At 36.9% G+C, this 17,602-nt stretch overlaps 1 protein-coding gene across 3 annotated transcripts in view; it reads right to left on the minus strand.

Annotated features, from left to right (window-relative positions):
• The window catches only part of daam1b (dishevelled associated activator of morphogenesis 1b), a 95,199-nt gene extending 78,603 nt beyond the window's left edge, over window positions 1–16,596 (minus strand). For 2 of the 3 annotated variants that reach the window (XM_051874713.1, XM_051874709.1), the window contains exon 1: window positions 15,317–15,483. The gene's annotated coding sequence lies outside the window, so the exon portion shown is untranslated. Of the gene's footprint in view, window positions 1–15,316; window positions 15,484–16,575 lie in introns of those variants that run through there. The other variant, XM_051874712.1, reaches the window with a different exon arrangement.
• Window positions 16,597–17,602: the final 1,006 nt, after the last annotated feature.

Here is a 17,602-nt window from a genome sequence, read left to right on the forward strand (position 1 = left end):
ACAGCCGGTGCTGACACTCCAGGGGACATCAGCAATGAGTTCCACCCAGCACAGATTCTGGGTCAGAAGCAACCCAGTTCTGCATCTGTATTAGAAGTTAGGAGAAAGACACAGAACTTTCGTGTACACCTGGGTCTGAAGACATTCAGTGAAGGTGAGGTAAACACCACAACAGCAAAAACAGGCACTTACCACAAAGTTGTGGTAAAGTATAAAACACAAGCACACATATGTCAAACCTGGGATGGCTATGCAACCTACATGAGATACAGATATCAGAAGTTTTTTCATTAACAAAGCAAATCTGTTAAAATGTATTTTTTTGTTTTTATCATTAATTTTAAACTTATTATCATTATTTAAGACCAGGAGGCTTATAAAAGAGCATCTTGAAGACATTTTCAGACCTAAAAGGAAGTGATTAAGAATCTAAATATGAATATACTTATTATATTATAAGAATATGATAAAATATAATGTGATATTCTTATAATTTAACAATATGAATATACTTTTGCAAGTCACTGCAGTCCTATCCAGGCTTCATAAGGGAATTTTGAGAAAGTATGTCTTTCAAAAAGGCTATAAGGAGCAGTTGGAAACTAAATTAAAAAATGTAGTCCTTATTACTGTACAATAGGGTTGTGCCGATAGACGATATCACCGATGGCTAATGCCTTTGACGATAATTGGCTCGTTTTCCCATCAATGTATTAAATTATTTTTATTATTAAATTAATACTAGAACCTACAATTCATTTGCCTTCCCTAATTTCAAAAGGACATCACCACATAATCACACTTGGGACACCGACACGCGCGTATGAGGATTAAAGACTCCTCAAAGAAACTGCTTTTAAAACAGACTACAAAATTACATCCCACATCAAAATTGAATTTCAAGGTGATCTATTCACAAACTGTCAAGAGTGCTTGTTATAAAAGAGACGGATCATTCTTATACAGTTGTTGTTTAAGCCAAGATGAAAATGGCATTGTTTGTCAGCGTTTTGTTTTGTTTCCATAGCACATTAACAAAACATTTAATTACACTAATAACAATACAGTTACACATTCGATATGGCTATGGAGCATATCGCCCAACACTACTGTAACAACTTTCTTTCCACAAAAGAAGAAAATTATTGTAAAATGTTTATTTCCATAGAATAAAAGTGAATGGTGACCATGGATGTCCAGTGTTGTTATTGTTCATTAAAACTAGTCTAAAACTATTAAAAATCGGTAATTGAAATAAAGCTGAAATAATAAAATATAAATATTATATGAAAAAAAAAAAAATTAAATGGCAATTAGAAATGTAGCCTTGGGAACTAACTGAAATACATATAAGTTGAGGTATTTAAGCCGAAAATAAAAATAAAATAAAGCTAAAGAGAAATATTAAAAAAGCTAATAAAATGACAAAAGCATAAAAGTGAAAATATAAAACAAACTGAAAATATCAAAATAAAAGCTAATTCAAAATATATATAAAAAATACTTTAATAGTATATAAATAATACTAAAATGACAGTGCTGTTCCTCATACAAAGCAATTGTATGACTTCAGAACACTTAGAAAATAGAGCATGAGTCGTAGACTACTTTTATGCTACTTTTTGTGGCGATTTTTTCCCCTTTTTGTAACTTCAAACTAGATCATAGTCACCAGTCGCTTACATTGTATGGAACAGTGAGTAAATGCTGAAATACTACATTTTTTTTGGGTAACTAGCCCTTTAAGACTGAAATTATGGTCTACTTTTTCACTTCAATGTAAAGAGACATAATGACAATTTACGAGCCCTCTATTGACCTTGTAAGCTTCTCCCTCAAAGCTTTGTCACCCTTAGAGAGCTCTAAATGTTTAAGTTCACCCCAGCACTGCAGCCTTTAGAAAAAGACACCTAGTAACACAAAAATCTCAATATAGTTAGAAACTGATATATCTCTTCTGAAAGCATCTCACAGGGCTCCAGACTGTGCCTAAAATGGTCGCATTTGCGACTAAAAATATTAATTTGCGACTGATATTTTTGCTGAGGTCGCCATTGGCGACCATACAAATTCACATGTTATGACTGTAAAATTTGCATGTTATTTGCGTGTTCCGTGACCAGTAGCCTATCACATCATTTGCTGTGTTGACGTAATTAAATGAGATGCTGCGTGTGAATGTTTCACTGAGTTAGAGCACCAAAATATGAACAGGTAGGGAAAAATTTCACACACCAAACAGACGCCAAAGAACTAGAGCTGATGAAAGCCGACTGTGCTGTCATCGCGTTGCCTGCGTCGGTGCAAAACAGCTGCATTTGAACACACCGTTCTGCTCCTGCGTAAAGGAGACAACTGCCTATTTCTTCATAAAATTCGTCTATATTTGTCATTCAAAAGGGGAAATCGGCTCTACAGACTGCAGATAGACACACAATGCAGCTGTTTCGAATATCAATCATGCTGATCACTTTCATTTTTCCACTCCGCTCATGCTCATCAGATACATTTAAGGTCATTAAAAGTCTTCAGTGTAACAAGAGTATAAACGATCATTTTAAGGCGTCTTATATTTTATGGATGGAAAAACAAATTGTGATACTCCCTAATGTGATTATTAATAATTTCATTAAATAAATGTGAGCGCTGCATGTTTTAAAGTCAACAGATGGCGCTGTTGCGCATTCTTCAGAGCAGCTCGCGTTCAATGATTAGTGCACATTTGTCAACCGATTGCTTATGAACTAATGCTGATCAATTATCACAAAGTTTACTTTATATTATTTATATTATATTGTGTTGTAAACAGTTGTAGCAACGTCATTTTTTTAATCCTCATCTGAACTTGAATGAGCAGCAAAAGTAAAGCACAGACATTTCAAAATAAGGGTCCCGCTGTATTTCAAAGTAATCAAAGTCAAGCAGTATGTATATCAATTGCCCCTGTTTGTTATTTGGTTACACAAACCAAATTGAATATATTTATTTCCATATATTTATATTTATTTTCATTTGATTCAAAGTAAACTGTTGTAGCTTCAGGAAGGAAGGACTAAAAACATTATTTGACACATATTATTCAATATAAAGATTTTACTAGCATCAGGGTTATTATAGTTAACTAAAACCATTAAAAACATTTTTTATTGCTTGAAATAAATGTTAATACTAAAATAAAAATCTATACAAATTAAATAGACATGTTTAAAAACAACTAAAAACAAAAACAAAAATTAAAACTTAACAAAAAATGAAAGCAGAAAATATAAAAATCTAATCGGATTCAAAATATTAAAAACTATAATAGTATTAAGTGAAAATAGTGACATTAATTTCCCAGAAAAGTCACAAGATGAAAAAGCTGAAACTGTAAAGGGGACATATATAAACACAACAGGATGACTAAAAGTAAGTGATTTAAAATTTTAAGTTCATTGTTGTGTGGCTCTTAAAAAAATTATTTGGCACCTGTTTTTTCCCCCTATAGGAGCCAATGGCTCCTTAATGAATTTTTTTTGTCTGAAGCCGTCTCAGACACACCACTCTCTACTTCTACCCCACATCACTATGGCACTGGATGGTTTTTATTGTTGTTATTTAGAACCCACGTTAGCCTTTTAAGACAATGCTCCTGATGTTCTTTTTTTTTTCTGCAGCGATATATTGTTTTAGCCCACCCACACCTGCACACCTGGAGCGTCAGCTGTTCTTTGGCTCCAAATCAAGCCACATCATGGAAACAGGGATGACAGGTAACAAAAGAACATGTATAAACAGCAGCATGTTAAAAACAGAAATTTAGCCTCTCTGACGAATGAGGAGGATTTGTTTTTCAGACAGGATGATGATGGAATCTTACAAGCACTCAGTCACCGCAGAACAAAAGACTTAATTGAAGCCCTTTCAGTGGTTCTGACACAGGGAATGGAATGGAAGTGTGTGGCAAACATGGCAAACACTTAGTCTCTGAAAAAGTCTTGCTGCTTTTCTTCAATTATTCAGTCATTAGATCGCTTTACAAACACAATTTTAACAGGGATAGGCCACCTTTTTTCCCATTTAAAACAAACCAAAAAGTTAACTACTGTATAATCAATAAATGAGAACTGAGGCTGTCAAGCACCAGAATAGGAAAGAAAAAAAAACAAAACAAAACATAAAAGTATCACAAAATGGTCCATATATGACTGCTCTATTACACTTCTTCTGAAGAAATAACCAGTGTTGTGTTTGGAACAGACTGATATTTAAGTTTATATACTTTTGTAAACACAATCATTCAATTTATTGAAAAGATTTGGCTCCAAAATGATTCGTTCATGAATCAGACATCAAATCTACAGCCCCATGGCAAAGAAAGTCATATTTTACCCTAGTTTGCAGTCTGAATTGAAAGTAAAGACATAAAAAGGGCATGCCAGGCAAGACAACACATCTTTCTATTGATTTGTCCTCATTGGTTGCACGCAAAAACATACAGTACTACCACTGTAGTCCGATTCACAGATTAATAACTCTTTTGAGCAAGTCTTTAAAATGAATGATTTGAAAAGTCACAAACTTATCTGTTAAATAAATAGCAATTGAACTGTATATTTTGGGCTTTATTGTTAAAAAATTCATATTTTTTCATTATGTGCTAAGTTGGAAGGTTCTCTGGATAATTTACTGCAATAGCTGAGAGAAAATATCTTTTATAAGCAAAATTACCTTTATAACTGAAATATACCTAAATGAATCACAAAGGAATCATTTCAGGAAACGTGTACCAACCAAGTGTGCCGCACAAGTCCTGAAAAGTGAAGCCAAAACGTTTTGATCGCCCCCAAGTGGCTGGATGCAGTATAGGTCATAAACTCCGCCCTCTCCATGTAATCTAATGGGACGTGTGACAAACTAAACAATCAAATTATACTTCAAATAATTTTTTTCCAAAGATGGTTTCTGTCATTTTAGGTAGTTTTTAATCACTATAATGTAAGTTCAAGTGTTTTTTAAATAAGTTTGGTTTGACATCATGATTGATAGCTTCTCTGGGCAAAGTAGTCACTGAGGCATCAACTGACTTTTTTCAGGATTTTCGTGAGGATATTGAAGCTTTAACTTTTATTTCTACATTTCCATAACTGTTTATTTCACACCGACATAATGAGTTGTTCTGCAGTACTAACCGATTCTGCGGGAGTGTGGGCAGGGCCTTGATACCGCGGCTCCACTTCACGCTCACTACTGCGCAGACTCGGGTTCCAAGATGTCAGCGCCATATTGGGACATTGGCAGCTTCACTTATAAGGTGCGTCGTCCATCTTTTTTTTTTTTTACAGTCTATGGTACCAACTCCTAGACCTATAACATGTCCAGAGTTACATCTTGTTACACTCCTTGACCTAACAAAAGTTACATATTGGTCTGTCTTCACACAAAGCTAATGCATGACTTCAGAAGACATGGAATGTATTGTTAAATAAATAATATGTTGAATCACAAATGTGTAAATGATGACAGAATGTTAATTTAGCACACTATCCCTTTAAGAAAGGCAGTGCACTTAACTTACATAAGAAGTTCACTAAAGGAGCTCATTGTGGAAGGAATGCTAACCAAGCAACTTTACAACTCAGGTGTCGCCAGCAGGCTGTCTGCGTTAATCATACCTGTGTAATAAACATGTTCCTATCCTCTGCCCCCATTCTCATCTCAAATTTTTTATAAAGGGGGCCAGAGCACCCTCAGCCACACTTCACCTCCTTAAAGAGCTGTGAGGGAGGATGATGCCGAGGTTTGTTTTGGCTGTTGGCCTTGTTTTATCAGTCCAGCCCCAGCAGTGTGGGGGCAGAGGAAGCACCATGTCTATATGCCTCCCCACAGTTAGATTGTGACTCTCAGATTACAGTGCACTAAGGACAGCAACATCAACGCTGTAGAGAGAGCACACATCGCCACTAAAACCACAGGCCCAAACATAGACACTGCTGGACATCCCTGCAACAAATCAAACTGCTTTAGAGAGGTCAAACAGCGGGAAACTATCAAACGAGGAAATCTGGTTATAAACAACTGCATTTATACAAATGCTGAGCTCAACAAAAGAACAAAAAACACGGTTATAATTTACACAAAATCTTGATACTTACGCATGTATGATTTTCCATATGAGGCAAAAAGTATATGGCAGCAATTAAAAAAAGTGCACATTTCTTAAGGGTGTGAGGCGCTTGGTTTAATGTTACTGAAATATTTACTTTACCAGGAAGCCACAGAATTCGGAGAATTGCTGAGTTATTGAAAGGATATGAAAAAGGCATTTCAACGTTGACCACCTGTCTACACTCAGCCTGTGTAACAAGACCAGAGTCCAGAACTCAACGACAAGTCCTGTGAGCTGCCAACTTTAAATAATAACATCAACAACAAATTTAAGAGGAATGGATTTAAACATCTGACTAAAAAAAATTACACTAGATTTTAAATTGTTTTAAATTGAATTTCTTATTTTCTTTTTTTCCTTCTTTTTTGTTGTTGTTGTCGCATTTGCGACCATTTTAGTTGAAGTCTGAAGCCCTCTGCATGGACTAAAATTAAGAGCAAGTTAGTTTTAAATAAATATATTCCACATTCAATACAAGTTAAGATAAATTCACCGGACTCCTGTTGATTAACACAAATTAATTTTCACTTGTCACTCTTTTTCTTTAAAAAAAAAAAAGCAAAAATTTCGCTCCCCTTGTGATGTAGGAAGGGGATCTTATTATAATATTACCGCCCCTTAATCTGCACATTTCCACCCACGGCGCTGTCATTTTGTTTTCACAAGCAAAAACGGTGTACCAGTTCTAACACCATTGCAAAAGTTTGAGCAAAGCAAGCTAACTGTTCTATCATTGGCTGCACAGACAAGCACACAACTCGTTAGCTTGCATAGCCTGCAAGTTGACTCTGGCCAGCTCGATTGCTAAAAAAGGAGCGTCTGTCCGAGCGATATTTTGGAAAAAATATTAGACCATTCACAGCATTTGATAGCAATCATAAACGTTAGCCTGGTGTGTATGGCTCTGTTTGGCAAACAGGTACGCTATATATAGTGGGCGTCCATACGGGTTTTGCACAAAACATGACGGCACCTGCTAGTCAGTGAGTTGAATCAACTCCACAGCAACTACATAAATTTATCCACTAACCATTCAGAAACGTCCAGGTGCATTCTAAAAGTTGTAACTTCTTCTTGAGTCTCTCCATCAGTGTGTGACTCCAGTTTGAACAATGTAAAGGTGCGGTCACACTGCACTTTTCGTCCCATTGACTTCCATTCATACACATGCGAATGCGTCAGACTGGAAACGCAAGTTCGTGCGAAAAATTTCGCATTTCGCTGCGTTCCAAAGTTCAAGTTTGGTGAACTCTGACCTGCGAATTCGCATCACGTGAAGACGTGCGACCAGTAGAAGATCGATTCGTCATGGCATGACCTCTTGGCTGAATTAAAAGAATGATATTTTTGCAGTAAAGTCGAGTAGGTCCTATATTTTTACATTTTGAATGTATTACTTTAAGTTATGTGTTGAATTCATGTTTATAAAAAAGACGCTGTAGACCGTGACGTCATATCACGACTGTTACAGAATCCGAAGAAATTTCAAATGTTCAAAGTCTAGTGTGACCGCAGCTTAAGGCTGAACTCCGTTACTGGATTCTCCAGCTTTGTTGTTGTTGAGCAACTGAAGCACAAGCTGTTATAGCTCCGCCCTCTTTTGAAAAGCGGCGGGAGCAGCAGCTCATTTGCATTTAAAGGAACAACCACAAAAACGGCGTGTTTTTGATCACAAATAGGGGCAAATCTGACAAGCTATAATAAATGATCTGTGGGGTATTTTGAGCTGAAACTTCAGACACATTTTGGGGACACCAGAGACTTATATTATATCTTATGAAAAGGGGCATAATTAGGTCCCCTTTAAAGAAAAGGAGGGATAAGGTGAAATATTTTTTTGTTGTTATCAATATTATGCCACAAATGCTGGTGATTGAGCTTAACTTCTATTGAAGCCGGAATATTCCTTCAGCTCTATTTGAGAACATCAGTGAACTTAGTAGCTTTTTTTGACACGCTTTCGTTTAGTGCTAATAAAACACTAACCAACCATCCAGATTCTCAATATCCTGGAAGCAAAGTTGTGGAATGCACCAGCAACCCTCAATGAATTAAGAAAACTACAACTATTCAAAGGCACCCTGAGGATGACCTGTTCCTTGACCCTGGGGGAATAAAGAAGGTCAAGGGGCCTCCAAGAGGAGAAAGACCTCATGGCTTCAAGGCCCTGAGGAAAAGCCACTGATTTTACTTCAGCAACATCTCTCAGCTAGAGTGCAAGTATGCTAAAAGTTTCCAGAAAGTCAACCTCTTGAAGGGATTGTTCACCCAAAAATGAGAACTCTATCATCATTTACTCACGCTCATTTCATTCCAAACTTGACTTGCTTTGGAACGCAAAATAAGATTTTGCCTAAACAATGAAGGTCAACAGGGTTCAGCGTTGTTTTGGACCCCATTGACTTTCACTGCATCGACAAAAACAGAAACATTCTACAAAAATAACTTCTTTTGTGTTCTGCAGAAGAAAGAAAGCCATACAGATTTTAAACGACACAATTTTTCATTATTAGTGAACTATCCCTTAAACTCACCAGGCCTGAATACGACAAGTGACTGTGCATAAGGTTTTAGTGAAATTTGTTTGGTTGCCTGAAAAAAAGCCTTTATATGGATCAAAGAGAAGAGTAAGAGATCTATCGGGTAGGTTTAATCCTACACTGACCAACCATGAAGAGCATGTAAAGTCCTAATGTGTGCAAAGTAGGTTTTAAGACAGAAGCATTGAGAAGCACAAAAGAAAAACAAGGGGAATGAAAATGAAGCATGGAAGAGATCAGAAGTAATTACAGTCACCCTACTATTCACATAATCTTCTTTGAACCAAGTTGAAGGACAGCTTGAGGATACAAACCGAAACAGGATTATACCTGACTGAGTGGCAAAAAGACAATAGGAGCTCATATTACAAGCAAACACAAGTCATTTCCATTTTAGCGTAGCTGACAACAGAACAAACAATTCCCAGATCCAAAATTGCTGAAGGTGTGTAGATGCAGCACAAATGGCTCAGAATGGAGCAAACAGGAGTGGCCTAGTGACATGCAGGGCCTCTGGCAATAAATGATGCAAAGTGAAGCCATTGTCTGATCCAAGTGAACCACACCACTCAGAGAATAGGACATTCAAACGGTCACACAGGCCCATTGTTATGGCCAAGTTGAGTGGGGTCCTATCTCACAAGGTCTGGCCGGAGCCGGAAGGCTCATAGAGCATTGCCATGCTGCGATCTCTCTCAAGCCCCATTAACGAAGTGCTCATCCAATTCTGCAAAAGACAACAGAGATTCAAGATGTGTGCAATTCATTTCCACTGAACGCTGAGGTTAAGCACTGAGCTTGAGCCAAATTTGAAGGTTTTATTTGTCATTAGAGTTGTCAAAAGTACTGGCAAGTCAGTACTGAAATTAAAAAAAAATGTGATGCTTTGAGCGCTGTTGAGGGGATTCGTAAACACCTCTGACTAGCCATTGTGTTCACACGCTCATCGGATATGTCTGTGATTGACTTCAATGATCAACGCTTCAAAAACATGTTGTAATTAGTCATCAATGACGCTCTTCACCGGGCGCTTAGATAGTCCGCTGATAGACGCCTGTTTCCTCTTTCAAATTCAAACACTTCCGTCTGCTTTCAAACGCTCCCAAGCATTGATCATTGTAGCCAATCACAGACATATCCGATGAGAGTGTGAACACAATGGCCAATCAGAGGCGTTTACGAATCCGCTCAACAGCGCTCAAAGCATCACATTTTTAAAAATTTTTGACAACTCTATTTGTCGCATAAGTATCTGGCATGATGGTAGCTAAATGTTTTCAGTATTTCACAGATCTTTTGGTGAAAAGCATCTTCTGAAGTCCAGCAACCTTGCATTTTTCATAAAGTTCTAGTTCTTGGACTGCTGACATGGTTATATGCCAAAAGATGGAGAACAGAAGGATGGGAAGTGGACTAGAAAGTGCTGAAAGTTTAAAGCATACCGGTTTTGATGCATGACAAAAATTACAGAAAATACTTCAATGCTTATGACCAAACTTTGAGGCAGAAACTCTGGGAGGGAAGCCAAAAATGTAGACTGCAGTGCAGACTATGTTTAGATCAGCATCAGATGCGGTTTGCAACAAGATGGCAGTAGTTAGAATATATAATGAATTTTTTCTAATATGGACATTATAAAACAACTCAGTAGCACTGCATTAATTCATATGTGTTGTACACTACTGTTAAAAAATATGAGGCGAGTATATTTTTTTTTTAAATAAATAAATACTTTTATTCAGCAAGGAAGGATGCATTTATCAAAAGTGACAGAAAAGACATTTATAATTTTACAAAATATTTCTATTTTTAAAAAATGCTGTTCTTTTGAACTTTTTTTTAATCAAAGAATCCTGAAAAATAAGTATCCTGGTTTAAATATGAAGCAGCACAACTGTTTTCAACATTGATAATAATAAGAAACATTTCTTCAGTTCCAAATCAGCATATTATTCCTTATCACATGAATAAACCACATATGAAAATAGAAAAGTTATTTTAAGATGTAATAATCTTTTTTGACCCAATAAATGCAGCCTTGGTTGAGCAGAAGATACTTCTTTCAAAAACATGATAACATCTTACCAACTCCAAACTTTTGAGCGGCAGTGTTTATAAATGGCAACAGTGATCTGCATTGTGCATCAGAGCAGTCTAGTGTGACGTGCAGTGCTGGTGTGGGGTAACCCCAGCTGTCCCGGGACCACCCTTTCACCAGCGGAAACAATTACGACTCCCAGCGGTGTCTCAGCTTTCTCCTAATTAACAAACATGAGTTGTGGAGGCAGCAGCAGTCGCAGCCGCAGTCTTCTGATAGGCTGGCTGGTGTAACCTTGCGCCTAATTAATTAACCAAACACCCCACCACACACACCCTTCACCTGCACCCAGGCACGTGGCTCTGCAAAAAAGGCGGCTTGTTGATGGCACAGACAGACAAAAGGGAACACATGCCACACACACCCACCCATGAATACCTCCATATAAAGATAAGGACAGAGCACGGCTTAAACACAAGTCTTTTTTATTATCCCTCACAATGTCTATGCCATTTCCCAGCCTGATCTCAAACTACATAAAGAAACACTACATACACAATACAGCAAAAAAAGAAAGTCAGACCTTTCACTCATGTGGGTACACACATGAGTGACAGTCCTATAAACCTGTGTGGACTCAAGGGCTGTGCACTACAGCTAACAAATGTACACTGTCAGTGATAAATGAAATGAAGCACTGGAAGGCACTTATTCTCTTAAAACTGTCTGATTTTCCACTACTGAATGCTCACTGAGAGCTCAATAGACTTAATAATGGGAGCTTTATCACTAGACTCTATTTAACCAGAAATGTGTTTATTCAATCCCAGTCAATGTAACTCCTATTCTTAATCACAGAGCTCTGTACAATTAAACATACTAATGACTGCAAAAGCACACAAATAAAAACAAATACATTCACGTCTGAGACTCCATTTTAAGTTTATTTAGTTCACCCAAAAAATATCATAATTTACTCACCCTCATGTCATTCTAAACCTGTATGACCTTTTTTTTGTCTGAGGAACATAAAAAAGAAAATTCTGAAGAATGTTGGTAACTAAATAGTTTTGGTAACCATTGACTTCTATTATATGGACCTGCGTAATATCATTGCGCCTGCTGCAGCCATGGTACGGCAGCAAATTTCCTTGATTATTACGCCAGAATGAGAGTATAGTTCCTAGCCATATCGGCCTAGAAAATTGCAACTTTTCATTTTCCGTCGGTCTTAGTACACAATGTAACTACAGAAGAGTCAAGTTTTAAATAGGAAAAATATTGAAACTCTTTGGTCATTTTTTAAGGAGATGCTAACAGTCTAATCAGATTCAATGAACTATGCTAAGCTATGCTAAAAGTGTTGACAATACAGCAATGATAACCGTTAGGAGAAGAAAATGATCCGACCACATGATGGCGCCGGCACGCCTGATTACCCGCTCTCATGTGATGCTCTATGAACGTAGAACACATCACTATTCTTAAGCGGCTGTTCATTCAGAAATGCGTTATTTCATTATAACAATGAGACGCAGGCAGTGGAATGAGAAAAAAAGGCAAAGTTATTAAACGTGAGTTTAACTTTTTTTAACTTGACCGCCGTGTTTTTAGAATGCCGTTTCATGGGTGAGACGCCGCAAAAGACGCGAGACACAAGTGCAACACCTAAACATGTCCGCCAAACATAAAAACAATAGGACAAATAGCGCAATGGAATGCAAACAACTGTAAACCTGTTTGATATTTCATGTTTGCATGATGGTGACAGGCTGAAAGCCTAGTTTATTGCTATTACTTTTTGGCTAAGAAATATTTAGCATTTTTCTTATTTTATATTATTTCTGAGTATATAGGATGTGTTTAAGATAAGTTTGTAATGTGTTTTACATTTGCCTTCATATTTCAGGCATATTTTCTGCAAAGATATTTAACAAATTGTTTTACATTTACACCATATTGATCATTTCATGTGTGGTGCACTTGGAATGGAACTTTTTTTAACCAGATTGTTAATAAAGAAAATGTTACTTGAATCATATTGTATTTAAGTTTTTAAGTTGACTAGTTAAACAGTTAAAAAAAAAAAAAAAAAAAAAATCGAAATCGTGAATCGGTCAATCGTTCTGAAAAAAAATAAAAAAATAAAAAATAAAAATCGAGATTTTATTTTTTTGCCATATCGCCCAGCCCTAAATACATGTTTTATTAGACAAGGGAACAACTGTTTGGATACATTTATAGACAGAAAATGAATCATTGTTACATAGCTCAACATGTTTAGTCTTATTTTTGAATCTCATTTTCTGCGAGTACTATGTTTTTACCATGCCTTAGAGAAAAAAAAAAAAAACTCTATTTTGTCAAGTAGCTAACATAGCATAATCAGATGCAGCTTTATTTTCAGTAACAGTAATACAGCATTTTCTACATCATACAATATGTTTTGAAATGAATTGCATGCCATTTATCAACACAAGCCATCCAGCATTTATTAATATATTCTAATATCGGTCTAGCTTACTGCAGTGTGCAACAATTGTCTCATGGTAGCCGCCTAGCAAATGCTCAGAGTAACGTTATAACACCATTTTTAACACTTAAATGTATCTAATATGCTAAAACAGGGCTGCGTTACCCCACATACGCTTGACCGGAAGAAGCGGAAGTGGCGACTGCGGCATAATAAAAGTTCTGCTTCTCTCGAGGCGTTGTCGCCCTTGTCTCTCATTAGCAATCGCTCCAGCGACCTTGTTCAGCTCCAACATCACTTGGCCCGGCGCTGCTTCATACTACAGTAAGGTTAATAATCTCATTCATGAACATGATTTCTGCCCAAGTCCCATCCCGATTCTTTTCCACTGGCTGTGAAGTGAAGAAGACAGCTCCCAAGATTCCGCGCTCAATCTCGGCGTCATCAAGCTATGCCTTTGTTTTGAATAGGCGGCCTCTAGTGGTGAAACTTTACATATTGTGCCTTTAATAGCAAAAGTTCAAGTTCACCTACACTGTCTTAAAGGGATACATTATAACAATAACATGCCTAATACAACAATCTTAGTTATAATATCATAAAATGCAAACAAGGCTTTTTTTGTTAGGGAAATCATGTGAAACGGTTGTTGAAGTTGATCATGATGCCTTATATTAAGAGTCAAAGCAGGACCCCATATGAGGCCGCAATATGCTCAGTCTGCGAGGAATACAAGTCGAGTCAAGTGTGGAAATCCATCACTCATGATGCCCCCGCGGTGCCCACATGATATTTTGCCCTAGTAATAGAGAACTGGCCGAGACTGATGAAAATGTGGAGTGACATGGACTTTGGAACTCAAGAGAGGATATCAGTACGTGGTTGTCAGCTGACGGACAAATAGAAAAGGCTTTTAGGTCTAGTTCGCACTTGAATGCTTGATTAGTGAAAGACAGGGACCAAACAATAGACTGTAGCCTCATATCCACATTATCCATTATCAGCAGCATTATCAACCAGATGGGATTGGACGGACAGTCCAGAAAATTCTCTCATCATTTAGGCCTACTCACCCTCATGCTGTCCCAGATGTAGTATATGACTTTCAATTTAGTATATTTTTTTAGTATATGACAATCAATGTTTTCTGAAGAGAACCGATAGAGGTGTGCGTAATAAAAATACTAATATTTTAAACTTTCATATGTGTGTGATCTAAGTACATTGTAAAGCTGAAGGAAAAATCATATATATCTTGGACAACATGAGGGTGAGGAAATGAAGAGAGAAGCAAAGACAGACTGAGGGGTAAATCACAACAAAACTCCAACAAATATATTTCAAAACAGCTAAACACAAAGATAGATTCAGAGCAGAAATCACTTCAAGATCGTAATTATAACTAAGTGGTCCAGGGCCCAGTAGGGGGTCCTCATGATGATGACTTAAAATGACTTAAATAAGTTACATTAAAATATTCTAACTTTATTCATTAAAATCTGCTGTAAATAATGATGTAGAATATAAAGAATTTCAAAAAGCTATATGCCTAAAATATGTTATCAGGTAAGTAAAAACTGGAAAAAGTCTATAGCTAAACAATTAATGGCTCTGGAGAAGCTGAGAAGCACTGATGCTGATAAAACATTGTTAGGAAGCCGGTTACATGCTCGCTCGCGCGCAGGCTGTGCTCTGGACTATCATGCACAAGTGACATGACACAAAACTGAACCGGCTTCATTATTTAAGAGGAAAGAACATCACATGCAAATAAGATGCAAATCGTTCGTTTTAAACCTCGAAGCTAAACAACGAAAAATTAAAGTAAAAGCACATGCAAAATTGTGAGCAACTCTTTGTTTCCCATTAGTTTTGAGGATCTGCCGGTCTGTGCGGTCAGTCATTGATTCTTATAACAGCTCCATTTTTGGCATTTGGTGCATTTGAATAAACAGTTTACCGTACATACAATCGTCAATCACCATTGCCCTTCCGTACACTGATCGGACAGCGGTGATAATGCGCTTCTCGTGTCACAACGACACAATCCATAAGCACGCGCATATATGCGCAATTTACACATTCATCCACAAAGTCAGCGGAAAGTCTGTTCTTACCTCGTATGTGGTCTCATCATTCATTCAAACTCCACTATTTTGTTTGGGCAGACTGGACATATGAATGTGCTTGATTTCAGCCTTGCACAGACCCTATAGCGAGTTGACGTCATCATTTTTTTCCACTCGACTAGAGCGAGCGAGTGCGCATGATCACACAAGGTAGATGTACTGATGTCTAACGGGAGATGTAGTAGGCTTTGGGTGATGTCAGACTCAGGTAGCAATAAGTCAGATGAGTTTGGTTGGAGTGTAAAAGTTCATAGTTTTCGTATAGGCTAAGGTTTATATGTTCATAAGAAACAATTGAAAATCTAAATCTCTTTTTCATTTTTTTTTATTATATTCTTAAAATAGTTAATTGTTATATAACACTATTATCATATTATAATATATTATAATATATAATATTAGATTATTATAAAACTATAAAGATAAGCTATATATATATATATATACATACATATCTGTATCAGATAAATGCACATATAATTTTCATTAAATGTTAAATTTCAGTATTGTTAAAATTCCATTCTGTTTCTAGTCATTGTTTACTCTATGCTTAATGTAAAGAAGTAGCAGGATGGTTACGGCCATAGTCAATGAGGAAAACATGCTCCCCTCTCAATGTGAAATATTCAGGGTAGCGTTTCCCCAGTGGCGTCTTTTCACCAAAAGCCAGGGAATGGCAAAGCCAGGGAATGGCAGACCCTGATGACGTCATCCAATCTTACTCCCTCGACGTCACAGTCCCACTTTTTTCACACAACTTTTTCCAGCACTTCAAAGCTCAAAAGTCTGAATATTATCCAATTTAAGTGTTATTTTTAATATGATTACCAAAAACATTTTTGTTCATCCTACAAAGATTGTCCTCATTTGTAAAACTAAAAGTCAATCAATCAAAAACCACAGCCAATCAGAACACAGCGTGGGCGGGCTCTCGCGGTATTTGCATTGCACCAGAGATTAAACTTGACGGCACTCGCAAGGAATGGATAAGTACATAATCAATTTCACAAATATTACACCATTTAAACATTATTAAAAATACATACTGAGCTACTAAAACAATCTTTGTCATAGAATACACTTGTTTGTTCACAGTTTGAACGTTCTTGCTTCCATTTGTTTAATTTCGAGGTCTGAGGTGAATTATCCATTGTTGATTTTACTACAGCTACAAAGCTGGGAGCACTAAATGATATTCAAAGTCACATTACACGCTTTTAACACTGAATAAAGCACATAAACATTACCTGAGATTATCATTGTCATATTTTGTGTTGTTGTTCCAGCCGCAACTAACCCCAAAAATAGAAACCATTTCTGCGTGTCACCTTCGCGGCTGATTAGGACAACCTGTAACTTAAACACCTCTGATTGGTCATTATTTTCAACAGAAATCCCTGTGATTGGCTACAATACTCAACGCTGCATAATCACATTGTGAATAGACATATTGGCAGCGCCGTTGATCTTACATGACACGAATATAACAACCAGGTCGCTTTAATTTACTTACTTTTCTGTTTTATTTAACAATACAAATTATTTATTACACATAGTAATATAGGCTAACTCCATTAATCCTGCATGTAATGAATAAAATTATATAAATTGCATTGACTTGACCAGGCAGCCATACCCAATTGACGTCCCTGCGTTTCCCAAAAGCATTTTAAGCCTAAGTTGATCGTAGCTCCATTGCCACAAATGGAACTACGATCAACTTAGGCTTACGATGCTTTTGGGAAATGCTGCCCAGATTAGTAGTCAATCAGTATGGTTTTTCGATGATTGATTTTTAAACATTTATATATTCTGAATATTTGGTTACATCCTTGGGAGCATATACAAGCAAAGGTCAGAAAATCTGAGGAGCTAACAAGGTCTTTTTTGTCATTTCTTATTAAATTATGCCTCTCTTCTTTCCTTGGCTGTTTCTTAACTACAAGATTACCTTGTTTATTATGGCTCCCCTTCCTGTTGCTCTGCCTCTTCCTTCGCCATATTAAATTAAGGGGTGAAGTTGTGGGTATTTTCAGCTGGAAGGGAGCTGTTGTTTCTCAGGGTCACATGATGCTACAGGGTGAATCACTGGATGCTGTAAGAAGATGGTCTCTTTCACATGCATTGTACAAAGCAGATGCTTGAGGCACTTTCATATCATTCACAGTCTGGTGTGTAAGTAATGTGACACTTTGAATTGTTTTTCTCATTTTCTGTGTTCTTTATGGCCAAAAGGATAATGGCTCCCAGACATACAGGCACCCTGAGCTTCAA

This window comes from Ctenopharyngodon idella, chromosome 20 (genome assembly GCF_019924925.1).
Source record: "Ctenopharyngodon idella isolate HZGC_01 chromosome 20, HZGC01, whole genome shotgun sequence".
NCBI classification, from domain to species: domain Eukaryota; kingdom Metazoa; phylum Chordata; class Actinopteri; order Cypriniformes; family Xenocyprididae; genus Ctenopharyngodon; species Ctenopharyngodon idella.